The sequence below is a fragment of the Pinus tabuliformis genome, chromosome 9, assembly GCF_031772625.1.
Source record: "Pinus tabuliformis cultivar Carrire ecotype Pingquan chromosome 9, CPIR1, whole genome shotgun sequence".
Classification (NCBI taxonomy): domain Eukaryota; kingdom Viridiplantae; phylum Streptophyta; class Pinopsida; order Pinales; family Pinaceae; genus Pinus; species Pinus tabuliformis.
This window is the reverse complement of record NC_142307.1, coordinates 1,188,591,879-1,188,615,006: the sequence shown is the minus strand read 5'-3', so window position 1 is coordinate 1,188,615,006 and position 23,128 is coordinate 1,188,591,879.

Here is a 23,128-nt window from a genome sequence, read left to right as displayed (position 1 = left end):
CTTCAGACTCTCAAATTCTAGGCATAGGTTCTGCAACTGCGCGTGAATCTGATAAACTCCAAAATTATCATCCTGCATCGACGTCTCATGCAATCTCATTGCAATATCCAAAGCTTCTTCCTGTGTCCCAATCTTTTGCTACGATAAAGCAATCCTCATATGAGGCAAGAGCGAAGTTTGTGGTGCTTCCCATCCATAAGATTTATGTTGGCTTCACGAATTTTGCACTTCAACCTCTTATCTAAATTCCAGGGTGTCTTGCTAGGATTCATCATGATCTCCTTGAATCCCACAATTGATTGAGCTTCAAATTTGGGCCTATTAAATTCCTTATTTAGTGTGGTCTAAATATCTGCTAATGAAGCCATTGGGTTATCAGTTTAGTACTTAATGTACCATGTTAGCACACATTCCTACAAAGAAGTAACCAACGTTTCTTTCTTCATCTGATCATATGTAATTCCCTGAGCTTCCCATACAGCCTTTGCAATGAACCAAAATTAGTCTGGGTCCTCAGTTCCCGACCCTTTGAACATAGGAAATTTTCTTGAATTCACCATATTGGATGATGGCGAAGGTGGCGGTGGTGTGGGTGAAGGCATATGCAGTGGAGGTGAATATGGAGGTGGTGTGGGTGGATGGGGTATTCACTAGAACCCTTGTCTTATTAGCTGAACAATGCTCTGCGGAGAAGCCTGTGCTGCTTCCTTGTCATCACTCAAAGGAGGTCCAATCAGCGGGCTATATTCAGGGCTTTTTTTCCCTCTATCCTTAAAGATCTTTCCACTTCGCATAGCTCCAAACATAAAGGTAGCTTCATAACTTTCTTTTCACACAAGATCATCTTAATCCAAGTATTTAAAGACCTTAAATACTTACATCATGGTCCCTTGAAGAAGCGTCACTCTGCTTCACTATAATTGACCAAGGTATCAACCGCGAACTCTATCACAAACCCTCTTATGATACAATCGAGCCAATGATCGACAACGCGTGTGATCTTATCTTTAGAGGCTTCCAATCTCCGCACTAACTCCAGGGTCCAAAATATCAGACCTTCAAGCCTCCACCTTCCTTTACCGTCTACCAATTTCATGAACCACTCGTATAATTCGGTTGGGAAGGAACAAAAGAAGATTCTTTGTATCTCTGTGTACAAATATTTGTCCAGCCACTATTCTTTCGTCAATCACGGATTCTTGTTGTCTTGCACCACAAATTCGTGGATCTTTATATCCAAACAGTCTTTAATCTCCTTCTTAGTTGGATTCCAATGATGCGACATCACACATCTCTTTATGTAGATCCCGGTCCCAGAAACGAAACCATTTGTTGGCTTGATGGGACTTGACTCAGGTTCAATGTTAATTAGCGAAGAAAATCCCTACACTATTGGCCCTTTCGGCATCAATCCGTGGAGTGCGAACTGAAGTCTCACCCGAAGCAGTATGGGGGGGTTCGAGAACCAAGTTTTTGCACCAAGATATAGTTGTGATGTCATTTTATACCCTAAAATTTCCTTTGCACGGGTCAATAAGCCTTCTAGGGCTTATCAATATGCACCTCTTAGTCGTCCTCTAAACCTCTGCGAAATTCTACGATTGTCCTTGGCGTACCCTAGATAGGCGGATTAGACACTTATGCACCTCTGTAATTACTCTTACTTCTGTATTTACTTGAACTAGATTAAGTACCTGATAACTTCAACATGCATTAATATGATCTTCTCTTAAACATATATTGTTACTTGCATTCATATAACAAAGCAAAACATGTGGATTCGCACATCAATACAACATTAAAACATAAACCAAGTATTCATCATAACATAATCATATGCATTTATAATAGAAGTAAAATATATCATACACAGATAATTCCAAAATAATTATCTTTATTTATGCTTCAGATCTTCTTTACAGACACTAACCACCCTGTGCACACAACTGCAAGGGTTCGCACACTCAATTGCGGACTTCTACCCTAGGCCTCTGTGCACACAGCTACAGAGCCTCTCTCCTACGTGAACACTCTTTGCTCTTAGCTCTCACAGACCCATTACATTCATCAATGACTCAAAACATACTAAGAACTAAATTCCCTTAGACTCTTCTAAGACTTCCCTTTTTATACAATCCCATGGTTGGTAGATCTCCTAAAGCTAACATGACTTACATAAACTAAGGGTGGAAGCCATTTATGAAAATTACATCTCCGCGCTCTACGACCACAAAATGCAGAGATTTTACACTTCTTATACAAAAAATTGGGCTTTTTGTCCCAAAACTTGGGCTTTTTACCCCAAAAATGACCCTAGGGGACCCATTCCCAACATGTAGGTACCCTCTTTTTTATGATGAATGGTGATTCCTCTGTCGCATCTATGTCGCTGAGATGGTCCTGGATATCTTGTTCTATCTCTAGCTATGTCTCTGTCTCTATCTCTGGCTCTGGTTCCTCTGCTTCTTTTCCTTTGTCTGTCCCACTTAGATCTGCATGCCGTGTGGTGCCCCCCCACTGCTTCAATGTTGTCTATGGTTGGGGTCATCTATTCAGCTAACCATTGTTGTATTATTGTGAGTTTAGTGACCAAATATGGAACAGGGTGCCATATCTCCATTGGATCCTTTTGAGCCTCGATGTATACTCTGTGAAAATCTTCCTTCAATTCTATGATTTTACAATACTGCTCATACAAGCTAGATGATAACATGGAATACTAGTTCACCAACATGTGCAAATCCATCTCCAATAACACAAAGAAAATTTTGTTCGCCTGTGTGCGCAACGGCTCCTTGGTATGCCAAAATGAGGCATACTGTGCGGCTTCACAAACATTTGTTTCGACTAGCAGAAATTGTGTCTCCTCCCACTCCTTCCATGCTAACAGTGCGATGATAAAAATAAACCACACATAATGAAATGTTCTTCCTTCCTCCTATGCCTCCCAACAATCCTCCAAAAACTCCTTGCATAACTACCCGACCCAGTTGAACTAAACCCCAGCACTACACTGTGTAGCCAAAGAAACCATGGTTGTGGGGACTTCATTTTATCTACATTTCCTCAATATTTTTCTTGCTAAAATGTGTGCGGTGAATCACACCCCTTGGTCCCTGATAGGGTTGATATTGTAACAGTGCGGTTTCTTGATAATCCCAAACTTATCCTTCATAGTCTATGTCATTGCCTTGTCTTGGTTTTTGCTTACGAATTCTTAGGCGAGATGCTTCCCTTAGTAAGGCAGCCCAATAATCATTCTTATCAACACCTCATCATTCGGGATTCTCTTCCCCAACCAGAGGCATCTGTCATGCAGCAATACTAGTAATTGTTGAACGCAGGCTGTGTTGGATGTGCTTCTACCAAAGTGTGGCACGTATAGCATGTTTAGAAAGCCCGATCTTTGCAATCCTACAGACCACTGGTGCAACTCCAACCTCGTAACTCCGATCTCTAGATAATAAACCTGATGTAGATAATTTCTCATCTCGAACTGCAGATATTTAATTTTGTCATTAAAATCTCAATCCTCCATTTTTAATTGCGGGATTTTCCCCAACACTTTGCCTTCAAATGGAACTTTTTCTGGTAGCAGCGGTGTGAAAGTGCCAAACTTTGTGTCTTTCAGGTCCTTAACTATATTAGCACCCCATTTCCATGGTGGAAAATATGGTGGCAACACAAAGGTAATTTATGTGCCCTTTGTCTCCATCTGGTGCATCTCTGGTTCTTCCTCCTCGCTGTCATGGTTTTCTTTTGGTTCTTCCTACAGTATTGGCTTCTTCGCCTTCTCCTTAGGTTTCTTATCTTTCTTGGTCTTCGTTCGTTGCTCTTTTTCTGCCTTCTTCCTTGGGGACGTTTGTTGGTGTCCCAAATTGCCCTATTTTCTGCCCCATTTTAACCTATGTTTTATCTCAACATAAACCTCGCTTTCCTCCACTAGTAAGATAACTACCTATAACTGCACATGCTTCATATTTTACATTAACATTTATTAAAGTGCTTTATTAATAATTTTTACATGGATTTCATGCCTATTACGTACCTCTTGTAACCATGGAAAATTTTAAGGATGGAAACTTATCTTAAGGTTTAGAAACCTTGGCAAATCCCACTAGTCCATAATATGAAATCTATAAAATATTTGGAGATATTTTTGTAAAAATATTCAAATTTATAATATTTTTATATAGTTTATATATAATTTTTTGGCAATTTTTAGGGTAAAATAATTTCATTTTTTGGGCGAATCATTTTTACAAAAAAATGGAAATTAGCAAATCTTTTTTTTGGGAAAAGTATAGGAAATTAGCCCATGGGTGAATATTAGCCCCTAAATTTTTCCCTGCTTGTAAGTTATGTTAATTTCCTAGAAGTAATTGATAAACTTAGTATTAATATGAGTAAGTATGACTAGTGCAGGTAGATTCCTACATCACCACAAGGATTGTCTGAGATTTCCGTGAGCCAAATCTTTCCACGAGGATGAGTTTGATCCTTAACTCCGAGTTTAGTTGCTAATGAACTGAAGAAGGATACCAGTGGTGCGCAATCAGGGAATGTTTTCCAAAGTTAGTCTATGGCCAAGCAAGATACATGTTTCATTATAACTGCTAGCTGATTTGTAATTTTAGTTCTTAGTATGTTCAGCTGAAAGGCCTAAATAAGAAAATGTTTGTAATTGTGGCAAATGGCTAAGGCTATTGTATAATATATAGATCATACATAGGACTAGCTAGCAAACCATTGACTGTAATTTCATTTTCGTGTAATCTGGGTATCGCATCAGATCTAGGGTTGGACTTGCATTGTTATGTACATTTTCCTAATCAAGTAATACAAGAAATCTACCATGATTTTCATACACAGTGTTTAATTTTACTTTGATGCATATTTGAGTGTTGATCCTTTTCGTTTCTTAGATGGGAAACGAGCTAGTTGGCTAGGGCCCATCCAACCCAGCTCATTTACCCCTTGTACTTTCGTTTTTTAGAAAGACAGTGTGAATATTTCCTTTTGCAACTGTGTGGTGTGACAATTCTGATATTTATTTCTGAAATTCTGATTTAAATCTCTTTTGTAGTTAAAGTGTGAAATGGATCTGTGGCTTTGGGAGTTAGCTGAGTTTATTTCATTTATGAAATTCCTTTCTCTCATTTTCTTTACTCTCAATCCTTGTCTCAATTCACTTTCGCTCAGATCGGGCAGGAAGCTCTTTCCTGTGCCAGTGCATGTGGTTGCTTGCACTTTGGTTCAGTTCTTCATTTTGCAGCAAACATTGAATTACTTTCCTGCATATTATTTCCAATTATTTTTTTAAGCGAATGAACTATTAAATTTAGTAATTGTCTTCAACATCAAAAGTATATCAGCAGAAGATCTGATAAAAGTTGCATGAATTTATCATAAACATGTTATACTTGCATTTTATGTCTTATGAACAAAGAACATAAACACTTTGAGTGGATCACCAAAGTTAGTTGACACATGCAGATCACTTAGACTATTGTCTTGATTCCTTTAAGTTGTTTTCATTTCATGAAGTTTACTTCCTTTGCAAGATTTAATTAATTAAAGCATTTCTTTTCCACATATAATTTACTTCAAGATTTCATTTGCAGTTGCAATTCTTTTTTAGCACATCTTTCAGTCCTTTCGAAAGTAATTTGGAAACTGGGTGAAGGAAACTCTACCTCGGTGCAAGAGCTGGTCTCCTGTCGTAGAAACAAAGTGCTCTAAGTCCTGAAGCTTAGATCACCTTCACTAAGACATAAATCTTCGGTAACGGAGGTCAGATATACTTTTACATAGAGACATTGTACCTGCACTAGTGCAAGCAGATTGCAACAGTGCAAGAACAGGTTGTTTGTGTGGAAGGAAGATGAAAAGGAAAATAGATCTATGCAAGGGCCCACTTGTCAAACTATTGGCCATCCATCTAAAGATGAACATAGCATTTCATTCCAGTATTTAAGATTGTTTTAGTTGTGTGAAAAATCCTTTACTTGATTTACTTGCAAATTGTTCTTTTAAATTCTAGCACTAAAGTTGCTTTGGTGTCAATTGCCTTTACGATTGTTTTCCATCTGATTTTGCAAGAATTTCTTTTAAGAAGTAGGATTAGGAACAGGAAAAATTCATACCACTTCTGGCATTGCCTGTGCTTCGTCTCTAAGTTTACAAAACCCCCGGGTTGATAATTAAGTGTTGAGGAGTTTGCTTAAGTGCAATTCCTGCACCCAACATTTTGGCGTCGTTTCTGGGGAGGCGATTTGAATTGGTAAGAATTTTCCATTTTTTGCAATAGGGGTAAGTCTGCTATTATTTTTTCCTACAGTGTGCTTCTATTGTTTGAAGGAATTTATAGGTGTTGATTTATTTTTTGAAAATTGCAGTTTTTATTTGAATTTCATTTTGTCATTTTTTGAAATGAATGCCTAAAAGAGGTAGGGGTCTGAAGCCCACTAGGGGCCAAAGAAATACTGACAAATATGAAACCAAAACTCATATTGGGCCTTCTTTTGTAGGTAGAAAGTCCAAACAAACTCAGACTCATCACACAGGAACAGTCCACCTAGGCTCTAGTAGCAGTGGTCCAAGTGTGACACAACCCATAAAGGGGAAGAAGGGGACTGTTGGAATCCATAGTCATCCTTCTCAGCCTGTTGAGAGCAGTTCGTGTGGAAGAACAACAATGGCAGATATGGAAGACCATGCAGAAGGAAGTGGTGAAAATCAGGTAAATGAGGAACAGTCCACTTTCGGATTCCCGATTGTGAATCCTAATATACAAGTACAAATGAAAAATATTTCACCATCAGCTCTTCCTCATTTCTACGGTAAGGTACATGAAGATTTAGACTCTTTCTTATTTGAGTTTGATATTTTTTGTAGAATTTATGACTACTCATCTGATGCCCAAAAGTTAAAGTTGTTTCCTACAACTCTCAAGGACGCAACACTCCGCTGGTTCATGGGACTAGGAGGAAACACTATAAATTCTTGGGAGCAAATGAAGAGAGTGTTCTTATCAAAATATCAAGAATATTTTAAAACTAGACATATTCAAGATGAAATCTTTACTATTATGCAAAATGATGATGAAATGTTAGAGGACTACTTGGAGAGATTCCTGTACATCCTCCAAAGGTCAAAGCACAAATTTGATCTAAGTACCATTAGAACCTTGTTCCTACATGGGCTTACTGATGATGATAGAAATAATTTAAATCTGTTAGGACAAGGGGATATTTCTCATAAAACTTTTGATCGGATTTTTGACTTGAATAGGAAATTCTCGAGGAACCAATATAGATTTGATAAAGGAATTCGAAATAGAAACAGGAAAATCGAATCTACTAATGTTATGATTATTGGATTAGAAAACAAAATGGACTATATGAAAATTAAAATAATGAATATTGTTAGTAAACAAATAGACTCTTTGAAGTTGCAGCAAAAACTTGTAGAAGAGCAAGAGATATTGTCTATTTTTTGTCCTAAATGTAGAAGAAAGAATCCTTTAAGAGAATGTCCTCTTGATATTAAAGAAACTAATAAATGTGCAATTTGTGTATATAACCATGCTACAGAGAAATTTCCCTCCATACCGGGGCTAAAATATGTACTCCAAGGGGGAAAACCTGAAGCTAAATCACTACTTTCTATGGGAGCACGAAGAAATTGGCCTCAGGTATGTGCAAGTATGGTTCCTAAACCTCCACCACATTTTTTTGGTTATAATGTACACTCATATTCCTATCCTAACTCTCAAAATTGGTAGCATGGGAATTAATATCAATATGGAAAACCCTCCAAATCTTGGCAACAAGGATGGAGAGGGCAAAATCATTCACATCATTCACATCATTCCTACCATGCACCTATGCAATCATACCCTCCTACATTTGCACCTTACCCAATGCCTCAACCATCATTACCTCAGCTGAGTCAACCTATGCCACCATTACCTTTACCTCCACCGTTTCAACCTTCTCAGCCGCCTGCTCAACCTTTACCCAACCTCAATAATAAAGCGGTACAAATGATCCATTCTATGAACCCGCTTTCTTCATCCAAATATCAGACTATGCTAGTTGGAGTCAATGATCTCCAATTGATATCAGGGAAGGTAGTAACCTTAGAAAATCAAAAGCAGCCTATGGTGATTATCAATGAGAAAGGAGAGGAGGAAACTCCTGACCATTCTGAAAAAGATGACACCATTCAGCCTATCCCTATACATTATGAGCCCTTTTCATCTTATTCCAAGCAACCTTCCTATCTAGAGAGGTTAGTTGTGGAGAAGAAAGACCCCATTCCTGAGTCTATCCTGGCTTCTGAGCTTAGGAACCTTTTCATAAGGGTACCTTTGCTCCAAGCTATCAAAGAGATCCCATCTGTATAAAAATCATTATGGAACTCTATCTCAAGAAGCTAGGAAGGAGAATATTGGAACCTCAAACTGTTCAATTCGTTGGTAGAGCAGCAGAGTTGATGATGAGGTGTAAGCACATGGAAAATATACTGACCTCGAAAACCCTGTTGTCTCTGTTTAGATAGGTGATGTCCTTGTCTCCAATGTACTTATAGACCTAGGGGCAGCCATTAATATTATGACCAAGCAAACCATGGATCAACTTGGATTGGTCCATATTTGTCCTACTCCCATTGTGCTTGAACTGACAAATAGATCTAAAATCAAGCCATAAGGGGTGTTGGATGATGTGGTTGTTTCCATAGATTCTTGGGAATATCCCATAGATTTCATTGTGCTTTAGCCAAAGAACCCTGTGGGAGGGCAACCCTTGATCTTGGGATAACCATGGCTTACTATGGCTACTGCTTATATCGGATGTCGTTCTGGTTGTATATTTCCCATGGAGATTCTAGAAAGAAGGTCAACTTATATCCACCCGCTAGATCCATTCAAGAGCTCTGAGACACTTTATGGTTAGACTATAGTACTGATGAGGAGACTCAACCTGTTTCCTTGATACATCATAATGATGAGTCCTCACAAGAGGGTGAGATTCAAGACTTCCTGAACAATATAGACACCATGCCTGATTTCAAGTCATTGAGTCAAATTTTTAGTCTAAATTTTTAGGAAAGATATGACTCTCTACCTCCATCACCACCATCTCTAGCGACACCTTTTTCTACTCTTGAGACTGATACTACTCTTGTTGATATTAGTCCAGGTAAATCCTTGTATATCAGTTCAGACTTGGATCCTTCTCAGCAAGAGCATCTTGTGAATTTGTTGTGAAACCATCTCGATGCCTTTGCATGGGGTTATGAAGATATCAAAGGCATTCCTCCTAAAACTTGTACACACCATATCTATATTCAGGATGGAGCCCGACTAGTCCGACAACCCCAAAGGTGAATGAACCTAGCTCTAAGAGACATTGTAAAGTAAGAATTGCAAAAACTCATAGATGTTGATTTTATCTGTCCCATTTCTGATAGCAAGTGGGTCTCTCCATTAGTATTAGACCTAAAGAAAGATGGGAGATGGCACACTTGTATTGACTACAAGGAATTGAATAAAGCCACTCTCAAAGATTACTTCCCCCTTCCTTTCATCGATAAGGTACTCGATACCCTTGCTGGTAAGAAGTACTTTTCTTTTCCAGACGGCTTTAGAGGATATAACTAGATATGAATAGCACCTGAGCGTCAAGACAAAACCACTTTTACATGTCCATGGGGTACATTTTCTTACCGAGTACTTCCCTTTGGGCTATTTAATTCTCCAGCTACCTTTCAAAGGGGAGTTTTGGCTATTTTTGCTGACCTTGAGTGCACAGAAATCTATATGGATGATTTCTTTGTGTTTGGTGATTTATTTTAGGAAGCCCTCAATAATCTAGAAAAAGTGCTTCTTCGCTGCCAAGAAGCTCATCTCACCTTGAGTGATAAGAAATGTATATTAATGTGTAAGGCGGGAGTGGTTCTTGGCCATCTTATTTCTGACAAAGGTATCCAAGTTGACCCTACGAAAATAGAAGTCATTTTGAGTCTTCCTATACCCAAAACTCAAAGGGAAGTGAGAGGTTTTCTAGGAAATGTGGGCTACTATAGGAGATTCCTTGAGAATTTCTCAAGGATATCTACTCCCCTTTTCCTACTTTTGGCTAAAGATAATGAGTTTTCTTGGTCCATAGCTTGCCAACAGTCCTTTGAGACATTGAAGGAAAAATTAGTCCAGGCACCAGTTTTGAGAGGACCAAACTAGTCCCTGCCATTCCATATTTCCTCTAATGCCTCAGATACTACTATTGGCACAGATTTAGGACAAGAAGAAGACAAATAATCTTATGTTATTTATTTCATTAGTAAAAACTTGTCACCCGCTGAACTCAATTATACAGTTACTGAGAAAGAGTTTTTAGCTGTAATTTTTTCTATTAATAAATTTAGACATTATATTACAGGATATGAAGTATTTGTACATACTGACCATTCCGCAATAATATATTTGATGAATAAACCATTAACTAGTGGTAGAGTGACTAGGTGGTTGCTATTGTTACAGGAATTTAATATTACTATTGTTGATAGACCAGGAAAATCAAATGTAGTAGCAAATTATCTTTCAAGATTAAATAATCCTGGTGAAGCAATTCCTATTGATGATGATTTTCCTGACAAACATTTGTTTATTGTGTCAACAAAATCCCCATGCTTTGCTGACATAGCTAACTATTTAGTCATCAAAAAATTACCACCTCACTTATCCGCTCGTCAAAAGCGGAATATCATTAAGAAAAGTGTTGCATATTCTTGGATCTAGGAAGACCTCTTTTACACCGGAGTAGATCTCATTATCCATAGATGTGTAAGAGAGGAAGAAATGTTTGATATTTTAAAATCTGCCCATGATGAACATTGTGGAATAAATACAAAGTGTTACGAGCTAGCTATTTTTGGCCTTCTTTGTTCAAAGATGCCAAACAATATGTCAAGTGGTGCGATAGTTGTCCTCGACTTGGCCAGCCTAATCAAACCAGTGAAATGCCTTTATGTCCTCAGGTTATGATTGAGCCTTTTGAAAAATGGACCATTGATTTCATAGGACCAATAAATCCAACATCATCAAATAAAAAACATATTTTGGTTTGTACATATTTTGTTACAAAATGGGTAGAAGCTAAGGCTATTTCGTTTGCTATTGAAAGAGTTGTTGTTGATTTTCTTTTTACTAAAATCTTTACTAGATTTGGTGTGCCTAGAGAAATTTTTTCTGACAATGGACCGTAGTTTATTTCTAATCTGGTACAGGGTGTGATGGAGCAGTACAAAATACGGCATAGGAAGTCTACACCGTATCACCTGCAAGCAAATGGTCAGGTGGAGTACACAAATAAGGTGATTGAGTCCATCCTCACAAAGATGGTAAACATGCATAGAAAGGATTGGGCTAACAAATTACCAAAAGCATTATGAGCCTATTGAACCACTTGCAGAAAAAACATAGGACATACACCATTTGAGCTGGTGTACAGAAAACAAGTCCTCTTGCCGATAGAATTCCAGATCAAGACTTGCAGGACTGCAGTCCAATTGGGACTAGATATCTCTGAAGCACAACATCAATATCTTCTATAATTAAATGAATTAGATGAATTCCGAAGGGATGATGTTCTGCAGAACATCTTGGTTCAACAACAGTGCAAGAAGTGGCATGGCAAGTCCATTCAGAACAAGCAGTTCCAACTAGGTGATTGGGTACTCCTTTACGATTCGAGATTCATAAAATTCTAAAGGAAAATTCCATACAGGCTGGATGGGACCCTATGAGGTGGTCAAAGTGTTCGAAAATGGAGCGGTAGAAATCAAAACTATTGATGGACAGAATTTTGTGTTCCTGGTAAACGAGCATAGATTGAAGGTATATTTTCAGCCCGTTACTAAAGCAGATTTTATGTAGTAAGTCCAACAACCATTTGAAAAGGAGTTGGTAGGTGGTAACACCAACCTGTTGAAGATTTGATTCCTTCTTATCCATATTGAAAAAATAATAAAAGAAAAAAATGATGACAAAAATAAAAAGTATAAAAAATAAAAATAAAAAATCCTGTAATTATGAAAATCAATTGACTGACATGATTGCAGAAGGATCAACCTGAAAACTAGCATGTTGGCAGGAAGATCAAAATTTTAATAAAAAGGGAATGTCACTTGATTTTTAGATATGTTGGCTGCCACCAAGAAGAAGCAGGTTCACAAAACTAAGCACTTACCCAAGTTTGGGGTAACTAGCATGGACATTTTTATTTCAAGTAAACTCTTACTTCCCACTATAGTTATTTTTTCCTACTCTAGTGTAGGCAGATTTCAAGGTAAAAACATTGTCTTTCTTCTATCTCCCATTTCAAAAATTCCCACTAGTTTCTTTTCTAAAATCCCCAATGAATCACCTTCCTCTTTCTTCTAAGAAACTACCCTTGCCTGATTTCGTAAAATCCCTCTTTTCCCTTGATTTTTTTCCACATCCTGTTTCGTTTGTCCCTCTTGGTGATATTGTTTCTGGAATCCCTACTGTAATATTTCTTCCCATTTTAAAAAATTTTACCCCCTTCCCACTTCTTTATTCCCTCATAAATTGATTACAGAATTTGATGCAGTTAATCTAGAAGGCATGCTCGTGAAACAGCAAAGGATGGCGAATAAATTTTTTCTTGTATATTGAGGCAAAAAAAAATTGAAGTCCAGCTACAGAAGTATGTTCTATCAGATTCTCTGTTTGGTAAAAGTCTCTGGTGCAAGCACAGCGCAGTGCAAGCAGGTTTAGTGCAGGAACACAGCTGGTTGTGAAAGAAATTAAAATTCACACAGTCTTGGAGTCTTTTATCAAGGATATTTATGGATTTGTACTTTCATGTACATTTGTACTGATATATCATAGCATTGCATGTTTTAATTGGTACTCTGTTTCATTATTTACTAACCTAGGAAAAATCTTTAAAGTGCAAGATGTATAGGGTTTTGAAATCTAATCTTTTTAATAAGTGTTGAAGTATGTCTTGATTAAATTATGATGCTAAATGTGGGATAGTATTGTTGTCAATAGCCTGTATTCACCCTCCTTGAAATAATTCCGCATTACTTTTCCATTATTACCTTACTCGTAATCTAATCATTGTAACCATTGCGCCACCGCCACCTACACCTCCATTGCACCCAATCATTATGATTCACCCATGGCGGGATGACACGAATCTACACCTGATACGAAGGGTTGTTCCATCATAACCAGGTGAGTGGGTCTAAAAAGAAGGAGGGTGACAAACCTCCAGTATAAAGCTCTCGGCGAATTTTGGAGACACTCGTAGAAATTCTTTCGAGGCTGTGATCAGAAAGGGTGAAGTGCAATTCAAAATGGCATGTAAGGAGTGAGCCACTGTTTTTGTAGGAGATTGAGAAAATTGCAAAGTACAGGAATAGTCTTGCACTATTGCAAGAATCTAGGTTCCTGCCATTCCTCTAGAAGTTTGATGGGTTTGACATGGCTCTGGTACTAGAGTTCGCAAGGACATTCAAAGGAGGCTGATTCAATGTTGAATATTTGAAGTTCAAATTTACACAGGAGTCTATTGTGCAAGCCACAGACTTTCCACTTACAGGAGAGAACTGGTTTTAAAAGGAGTGGCTCATGAAGAAACAATGGCACCGATTTGTGGTTGACAAGAAGATTAAGGTCGACTGGAGGAAGGGACTTCCACATAGTGCCATGGTTAGGAAGTGGCGAGACCTATTGTTTATCCTGCAGAAATTCATAACTGGGGAGGGAAATTATACATTGGCTTTTGTATATCACCTTTGGTTGTTTCTGCACTTCGATTTGGGAAAATTGATTAATTTCCTTTACTACTTGCTCAGGAATCTTGAGAAGATGGAGAAAGGCGTACAAAGTGGAAATGCAAGCCAAGTTGAAACCAAGCTCTACCATCATGGGCTTATGACGATTCTAGTCAAGAAGAAGCTGGAAGAAAAGGGAGTAACTTGGGGAGCATTTCTGAAAGAATTTCGAGCGAGGGATGCAAATAAGCCTACTAGCATGAGTATAAGTAAGAATAGGAAAGTAGATACATCGTCTCCTACCAAGCAGCAAGATGAAAATTCACCAATGCAAGTAGAGAAGAAGACTATTGAAAATACTCCACCCGCGGCTAAGAAGAGAAAGACCAGAACCTCGGTGAGGAGGAAGACCGTCTCCCAAGGGACAAACTAGTCAAGCTCTCCGATCATAATCGATGAATCACCCCAAGTTTCCCCTATAGTTCATAATCTCTCGGTGCTTGCAGATGTAGTAGCACACACTGTGGAAGATGAAGAGAATGCAGAGGACGATGTATTGTTGTCAACTTTTGTCAGCAAATTAAGGAAAAGGAAGACAACACCGAGTACTGGTGAAGTCCAAGAAGAGGGTCATGAGGATGAAGAGGAACAGCATGTAGAGACCCTTGATAATTTCAGTGAACCAGACATGGAAACCCTCAATGATTTCGAGGAATGGGGTACTGAAGCCCCTATTGTTTTAGAAGGACAGGGTACTAAAGCCCCTGCAGTTTTAGAAGGACAGGGTATCGAAGCCCTTGCTGCTATAAAAGAATGGGGAACTGAGACCCCTACTGATTTGGAAAGATAGGGTGTTGAATCCCTTGCGAAACTGGAAGAACAGGGTGTTAAAAGCCCTGAGGAAGTGAGTGCACAAGATACTGAAACCCTTGGCACAAATATTGTGGAGGGCATCAAAACCCTCAGCAACAAGAAAACCTCGAGTGTAGAAACCATCGACGACGTCATAATGCAAACATTTGATAGCCTTGACCTTGACGACGATGGGACCTGTTTCGATTCTGTTGGAGAGAAGAAATTCATACCTAAAGACCTTAGCACTACACCCTCCACTCTCTACCTAAACATCCGAATATAGATTGGGAGCAGCAAGTTCATGACTTGGAGGCTTTGAACTAGGTCATGAAGGAGCAAAGGTGGCAGAAGCAAAGCGAGGTGGAGTTACTTGCAGAGGTAAAAAGGAAAAAGCAGCAAGTAAAGGTATGGAAGTATCGGGCCTCCAAATGATACAAATGCCTCAAGAAGGTGATGAAGCAACTACGAAAAGCCTGAGACAAAAAGACGAAGATAGTGAAAGCAGGAATAAACATTGAAGTTCAGGATTGAGAAGTTGGCCATTCATTTTTGAGGATTTTTTGCAGAAGGTAAAATGTTGCGTGAGGACACACAACAGCCTAGGTATGGGAGGATGTTGGTGTCCCAAATTTCCCTATTTTCTACCCCATTTTAACCTCTGTTTTATCTCAACATAAACCTCTCTTTCCTGCACTAGTCCAAGATAACTACATATTCCTGCACATGCTTCGTATTTTACATTAAGATTTATTAAAGTGCTTTATTAATCATTTTTATATGGATTTCATGCCTATTACGTACCTCTTGTAACTTATGTTAATTTCCTAGAAGTAATTGATAAACTTAGTATTAATTATGAGTAAGTATGACTAGTGCAAGTAGATTCCTGCATCGCTACAAGGACTATCTGATATTTCTATGAGCCAAATATTTCCACGAGGAAGGGTTTGATCCTTGACTCCAAGTTTAGTTGTTGATGAAATAAACAAGGATACCAGTGGTGTGAAATCTGGGAATGCTTTCCAAAGTTAGTCTACAGCCAAGTGAGATACATGTCATTATAACTATTGTCTGATTTTGTAATTTCAGTTGTTAGTTAGTTCGGCTGAAAGGCCTGAATAAGAAAATGTCTATAATTAGTGGAAAACGGCTAAAGCCAAAAGGATGTATAAGATATAGATCATAGGTAGGAATAGCTAGCGAACCATCAACTGTAATTTCATTTTCATGTAATATGGGTATCGCCTCAGCTCTGGGGCTGGACTTGCACTGTTATGTACATTTGTTGAATCGAGTAATACAAGAAATCCACCATGATTTTCATACACAGCGTTTAATTTATCTTTGATGCATATTTGAGTGCTGAGCCTTTTCATTTCTTAGATGAGAAACAAGTTGGTTGGCTAGGGCCTAGCCAACCCAGCTCGTTTACCCCTTGTACTTTCATTATTCAGAAAGACAGTGTGAATATTTCCTTTTACAACTGTGTGGTGTGACAGTTCTGATATTTATTTCTGAAATTCTAATTAAATCTCTTTTGTAGTTAAAGTGTGAAACGGATCTGTGGCTTTGGGAGTTAGCTGAGTTTATTTCGTTTATGAAATTCCCTTCTCGCATTTTCTTTACTCTCAATCCTTGTCTCAATTCGCTTTCGCTCAGATCGGGCAGGAAGCTCTTTCCTACACCAATTCATGTGGTTTCTTGCACTTTGGTTCAGTTCTTCATTTTGTAGGAAACATTGAATTACTTTCCTGCATATTATTTCTAGTTATTTTTGCAAGTGAATGGACTGTTAACTTCAGTAATTGTCTTCAACATCAAAAGTATATCTCCAGAAGATATGAGAAAAGTTGCATGAATTTATCATAAACATGTTATACTTGCATTTTATGTCTTATGAACAAAGAACATAAACACTTTGAGTGGATCACCAAAGTTAGTTGACACAGGAAGATCACTTAGACTAATGTCTTGATTCCTTCGAGTTGCTTTCATTTCATGATGTTTACTTCTTTTGCAAGATTTAATTAATTAAAGCATTTCTTTTCCACAGATAATTTACTTCAGGATTTCATTTGTAGTTGCAATTCTTTTTCAGCACATCTTTCAGTCCTTTCGAAATTAATTTGGAAACTGGGTGAAGGAAACTTTGCCTCGGTGCAAGAGCGGGTCTCCTCTCATAGAAACAGATTGCTCTAAGCCCTGAAGCTTAGATCACCTTCACTAAGACATAAATCTTCAATAAGGGAGGTCAGATATACTTTTACACAGAGACATTATACCTGCACTAGTGCAAGCAGATTGCAACAGTGCAAGAACAGGTTGTTTGTGTGGAAGGAAGATGAAGAGGAAAATAGATCTTTGCAAGGGCCCACTTGTTAGACTGTTAGCCATCCATCTAAAGATGAACATGGAATTTCGTTCCAGCATTTAAAATTGTTTCAGTTGTGTGAAAACTCCTTTACTTGATTTACTTGCAAACTGTTCTTTTACATTCTAGCACTAGAGTTTCTTTGGTGTCAATTTCCTTTACGATTTTTTTCTGCCTAATTCTGCAATAATTTCCTTTAAGAATTAGGATTAGGAATAGGAAAAGTTCATACCACTTCTAGCATTTCCTGTGCTTCGTCTCTAAGTTTATGAAACCCTCGAGTTGACAATTAAGTGTTGAGGAGTTTGCTTCAGCGTAATTCCTACGCTCAACAACGTTCGTATCTCTACTCCAAAGGCTTCACCTGGCCTCCTTTCGGGTCTTTTCTTAGGTTGTTCTTCTGCAAGAACTTGTTTCCATGGGGACCTCGTGCACCTTGGGGATAGAGGTACATTTGGTGCTCTGGATTGACCAACCTGGCTTCCATGACTCCTTCTATCCCTTTATTTTCAAATGCTTGATAAATTTCTTCAAAAGTTCTCTCATACATACAGTAACACACTTGACTCACTCCTGATGGCAAATTATCAAACTGAGTTCTTGAGATAGCAAAGTGTAAAATTTGGGTGAGACATAGCTTATATAGATAATTTAAATTTTGAACCTCATGATTAGCTTAGATCTTGTTCATTTAATGTAGGTATGGCACTAGATCCGATCAGATGTGCTTCATATATGTGTTTCTCCCGCACATTTTAATGGCAACTTCCTTTTAACGGAAACGTTTTCCTTCCAAAGGTCATATTTTCCTAGTGATATTTGATAACCACGCATTAATCTATCCTCTGTCGCGATTCTTTTGGAATTCAACATACTTCATAATATCACAAAGTAATCCTTGTTTGGTGCGGTTCTTTCTGACTTTGACATACCCCTTAATATTGCGCAGTAGACTTCTTCAGCGAAGTCCCCTTCTGCAAAGTAGTTTGTAGTCTATTTCCTACTTTCAACTGTAGGTGGCACTAAGAATATTCTCCTTTCGTCTTTCAATGCGAAGCTCCAAGGAGAGAGTCGTCCCTATATACCTTCAATCTTCTACCATTCACTCATCCTAAAATTGATTGAACATTTAACCTCGCGAGCTGAATTGCGCCACCATCAGAAACATGTTTGATGATCTACGGTCCTAACCAATGTGTCTTAAATTTTGTTGGGAACTTCATGAATTTTCTACCATATAAGAGTACAAGATCTCCTTCTCAAAATGTCTTTTTCTTGATGTGCATTTCATGCCAGGATTTCTCCCTTGATTTTATTACTTGTTGATGAAAACCTGCTATAAACGTGTCCTCTTCCAAAGCAAGAAATTACATCATCCTCTCTTCCATTATATTGGAATCTACCATATCTATGAAGGTTGCAATTCTTAAACTGGGCACAATGTACTCCATAGGCATGACTTCTTATTTTCCATATACCAACCTAAAGGGTTTCTGGCTTGTCAATTTCTTGCATGTTGTCCTATATGCCCACAACACCGCTAGAATCCTTAGGTCCTAGTCACTTTTGTTCACTTTGCACACTTTTGTGAGTGACTTCTCCATAATTTTATTAAAATCTTTGACTGTCCCATTTGCTTGAGGGTGATATGGGGTACTTTTCTGATGGTATACTTGAAACTCTTCAGTGAATGTCTCAATAGTCTGATTCAAGAAATGTGAGTCTTGGTCACTCATTAATATCTTCGGACACCCAAATCGGGATAGAATGTATTCAAAAATGAACTTCGCAGTGGTATCTGCACTGCAATCCTTCACTGGTTGTGCCTCAACCCACCTTTTCAAATAATCAGTTGCAGTGATTATGTATCTTGCGACGATCTTCTTTCTTGGTGGGTTAATAAGTCCAACAAAGTAAATAACCCACTTGTCAAATTCTTGCAATGTCACCAGTGGATTTAATGGCATTTCGTCTCTTCTAGATGGCCTTCATGTTCTTTTACATATATAACACACTCAACAAAACTCTTTTGCATTCTTATGTACTATGGGCCACCATAACCTCGTCTCAAGATTTTCTATGCAGTGGCATTTCCTGCATAATGTCCACTTGTGATTCCTCCATGAGCTTCTACAAGAATACTCTTCCTTCCATGTTTTTGGATGTATCTTCACAGTGTTTCATCCAGTCCCATTTTTTACAAGTGCCCTGCAATAAACCTGAAATTAGCTACTTTTACCACCAACTTCTTCTTCTGCTATGTAGTGTATTATGCGAGCACCATTCCCGTGGGCATAAATTGAATAATATCCATGAAGTTATCATCTGTGACCCTAATTGTGAACAACTGCACGTCAGGTAGGTTATCTTCAATACTGGTGGGTTCTTCTCCTATCTCTAATCTTGACAGATGATTGGACCCGACATTCAATCTTCTTGGCTTGACTACAACCTCAAAATCATACTCTTGGAACAACAACAATTATCGACAGATTTTTCCTCCTAAAACAGGTTAATTCACCAAATATTTTAGTGTAGAGTGATCAATGAACATCTTGAAATGTTCTCCCAACAAGTAGTGCCTGAAATACGTAATTCATAAACCATAGCTAACCATTATATTTCTATTGTAGTATAGTTCTTTTCCACCTTGGATAATTTTCTGCCTGCAAAAACTATGGGGTGATCAACTTCGCCTTCTCCTGGTTATGCCAACACTATACCCATCACTATGCAAGATGCATTGACATGTACATATACCCAGCACTATGTAAGATGCATCGACATGTACATATACCCATCACTATGCAAGATGCATCGACATGTACATGAAATTCCTTATTCCAGTTCGGAAAAACTAAGATCGAAGCAATTACCATCTTCTCCTTCAGTATATCTAGACTCTTCTGACATTCTTCATCCCATTTAAAAGTGACATCATTCTTCAATAATTTCTCTATTAGCGTAGTTATCTACGCATACCCCTTTATAAAATTTTTGTAATAGCCAGTGTGTCCAAGCATTATGTGCAATTATCTCAATGTTTTCAGTGCTGGCAAGTTCACAATGACTGCTATCTTCACGGGGTCCACCAACAAACCCCGTTTGCACACAATATGCCCTAATAGATGCCAAAACATACACAAAATATACACTTCTTCAATTTTAGTGAAATCTAATGTTGCCTACATGTATCTAGCATAAGCCTTAAGCTCGCAATATGCTTCTTTAATAGCCCAAAGATTGTCCAATCATCGAAGTAAACTTCCAAGAATTTGTGTATGTACTCCTGAAATGTTGCAACTACAACTCTAGAAAATATGGAAGGAACATTCTTCAAGCCAAAAGGCATCACCATGTACTGAAATGATCCCCCCTCTATTGTAAAATTTGTTTTATGTTTATCTTCTAGCGTAATTCTGATCTAATGGTAACCTGAAAATCCATCTATTAAAGAATAGGCCTTGTGACCTCCTATATTGTCCAATACTTCATCTGTAAATGGTGTAGGGAAAGGGTCATGCACACATGCATCATTTAGTTTCCTCAAGTCAACATAAATTTTGATGTCTCCTTTAGTCTTCTTTTCCTGGACTATCATGGGACTTACCCATTCAGACTCTTCGACAGGTTGATCCCAGTTGCTATCATTTTTTCTAGTCCTTCCCTCACTTCTTCCTTTTATTTCGGATTCAACCTATAGGGTCTTTGCTTCACAGGCTTTGCGTCAAGTTTCAGAGGGATCCTCATAACTCCTAGGTCCCCTAATATTCCCTTCATTTAATAAAACTTCGTAGGGAATATCTCCTGGTATTCATGTATCAACTCTATGATTTTACTAACTGTATCTGCATCCCAATAGTCTCCAATTTTCACGAACTTCAAGTCTTTCTCTATCCCAATATTCACTTTCTATGTTTTTACTAGCTATATTATATCCGATATTTATGATTCTGGTCCAACAACTTCACGATGTCCTTATGATTTTGGTATATCAATATTGTGTGGATCTTCATCTTCTTCGGGAGTGATATTATAACATTCCATGCATTTTGTAACTGCACAGCTCAATCATGTTTCCAAGTTAATGGAGCTTCATTCTCAAAAACCTTTGCTCTGATTACCTGAAGAGTTGAGTCTATGCACAAATAATCATCTTCAAAACTGAATGTTAGCATGAACCCTTCAACCAAATCTGTCTAGTTTGTAGTTCCATGTCGTAGTTATGTTTCAAGATACCAATTCATAGCAATCATTTCTATTGTGTGGATAAACCCATGTACCCACTCTTGTTCTAGAATTTCTTTCCAAATCGAAGTGCAACGATGAATATGCTCTCGAGGATCAACCTTACCATCATACTTTACTTCTATTTCTATGTTGATTGAGCCAAACCTGATCCACATTAATCTTTGACACTGTTGCCAATCTGCTATATTTCTTTTATGAGTACCCCACCATCTAGTAGGTGTAGCCTTCAGGGCTACATCCAAAGCTTTCAACCTCTGTTCTTCTGGTATTTTTCTTTCATATTCATCAAGAAACATGCTTACATCTCTGATCCCATCATAATAAGGTAGATCACATACCTCAGAAGTTACGCAACAAAGTGATTTTTTGGCAGAAACTTCATATAACCTATTCTACCAATTTTCCAGTTCTTCCTCGGAATCTGAAGTATGATAATTTTCCTATTCCCAGCCCAATTTTGCATCTATAGTGGTATTAATCCAATCTTCCTCCTTAGTTTTTATCTAATAAATTTTATTTTCATCATGGTCACAGTACTCATCATGGACAGACTCTATATATCACACTCATTTTGAGGGGTCTAAAGGGAAAATGATCCTCATATCATCTTTTTTGAACACCATTTGTCTCTTCTACAAATTTATTATCACCAAATTATCAAAATCCTAATCCAATCCAAGTAGTGCTAGATAAGGGTTTCTATCATCTATAATTTCAATCACTTCAAAGTCTGCAACGGTTCAAACTCCTTCAATGTATACTATGACACTAGCTAACCTTCCCATAGGGACGATCTTATGTTGGTTAGCCATCCTCAACTGTATTGGTGACCATTGCAACTTCGGTCTTCCCATTGACTCCCAAGTTTCCTTAGGTAACACATTCGCATCAGATCCTAAATTCAATATTACCTAATCCATATCATATTCTTTGATATGCACAGTTAATCTCATTTCCTTCCCCATTCTCTTCTTGTGTATATGTAAATTGTTTACTGCACATAGATTGCTTCGCGGTATCTCTTTATCAACGCAGGATTCTATCCACTCCTAGAGTCCTTCAATAGCCCTCTGATTCCTTAACAACTTCATGCAAGTCTGTAAAAACGACTTCAAAATACTTTGATCTAATTCTTGCATCATAGTAGACACTTTGTTGCAGTCCTTCTTTGGCATTAACTTTTGTTGCGCACTAGATGTTGAAGCCCCATGATCCATGAAGCTTTGCTTTACTCCCATGAAAATTTCTTTTTCCTTTTGGATACTAAACCCAAGGCCCTTTTCTGCAGTATTTCTTACTCATGTCTCTTCTACTTTCTTCTTACCTCTATCGTCTCTTGTCACAGCTCCACTCCTTGTTACAATGTTAATGCGCAGTTCATCCTCCCTTGGCTCAGCGGTCATCATTTGAATATTTTTTGTGGGTTTCTGGTTCCTTTTTTCCTGCATCTTCATGATAAGGATGATACATTATTCTATTAGGTGATCAAAAGTTTTGCAATAGCTACAGGTTGTAGTAGAGTACTAATAGTCTCTTGCAAAGTGTCCTTCCTTTCCACAATTATAATAGATAATCTAGTTGCGTCCTTGACCAACTCCTCCTCCTCATTCTCATCCTCATCCTTGGAAGCCTCCTCGACCAACATGCTAGCATTGCTCCTCACATGTCTGTCCTTCATCTTGTAGTCTATAAGCATCAGCAATGTGCTCCAACATCAAGTCATAACTTCGACAGTTTCTCTCATCGTGGCCTAATGATTTACAAAAGTTGAAAAATAGCTTCTTTGGAGTCTGCACATACTTTTGTAATAAATATCAATCTTCATAGAGATGTTGACCT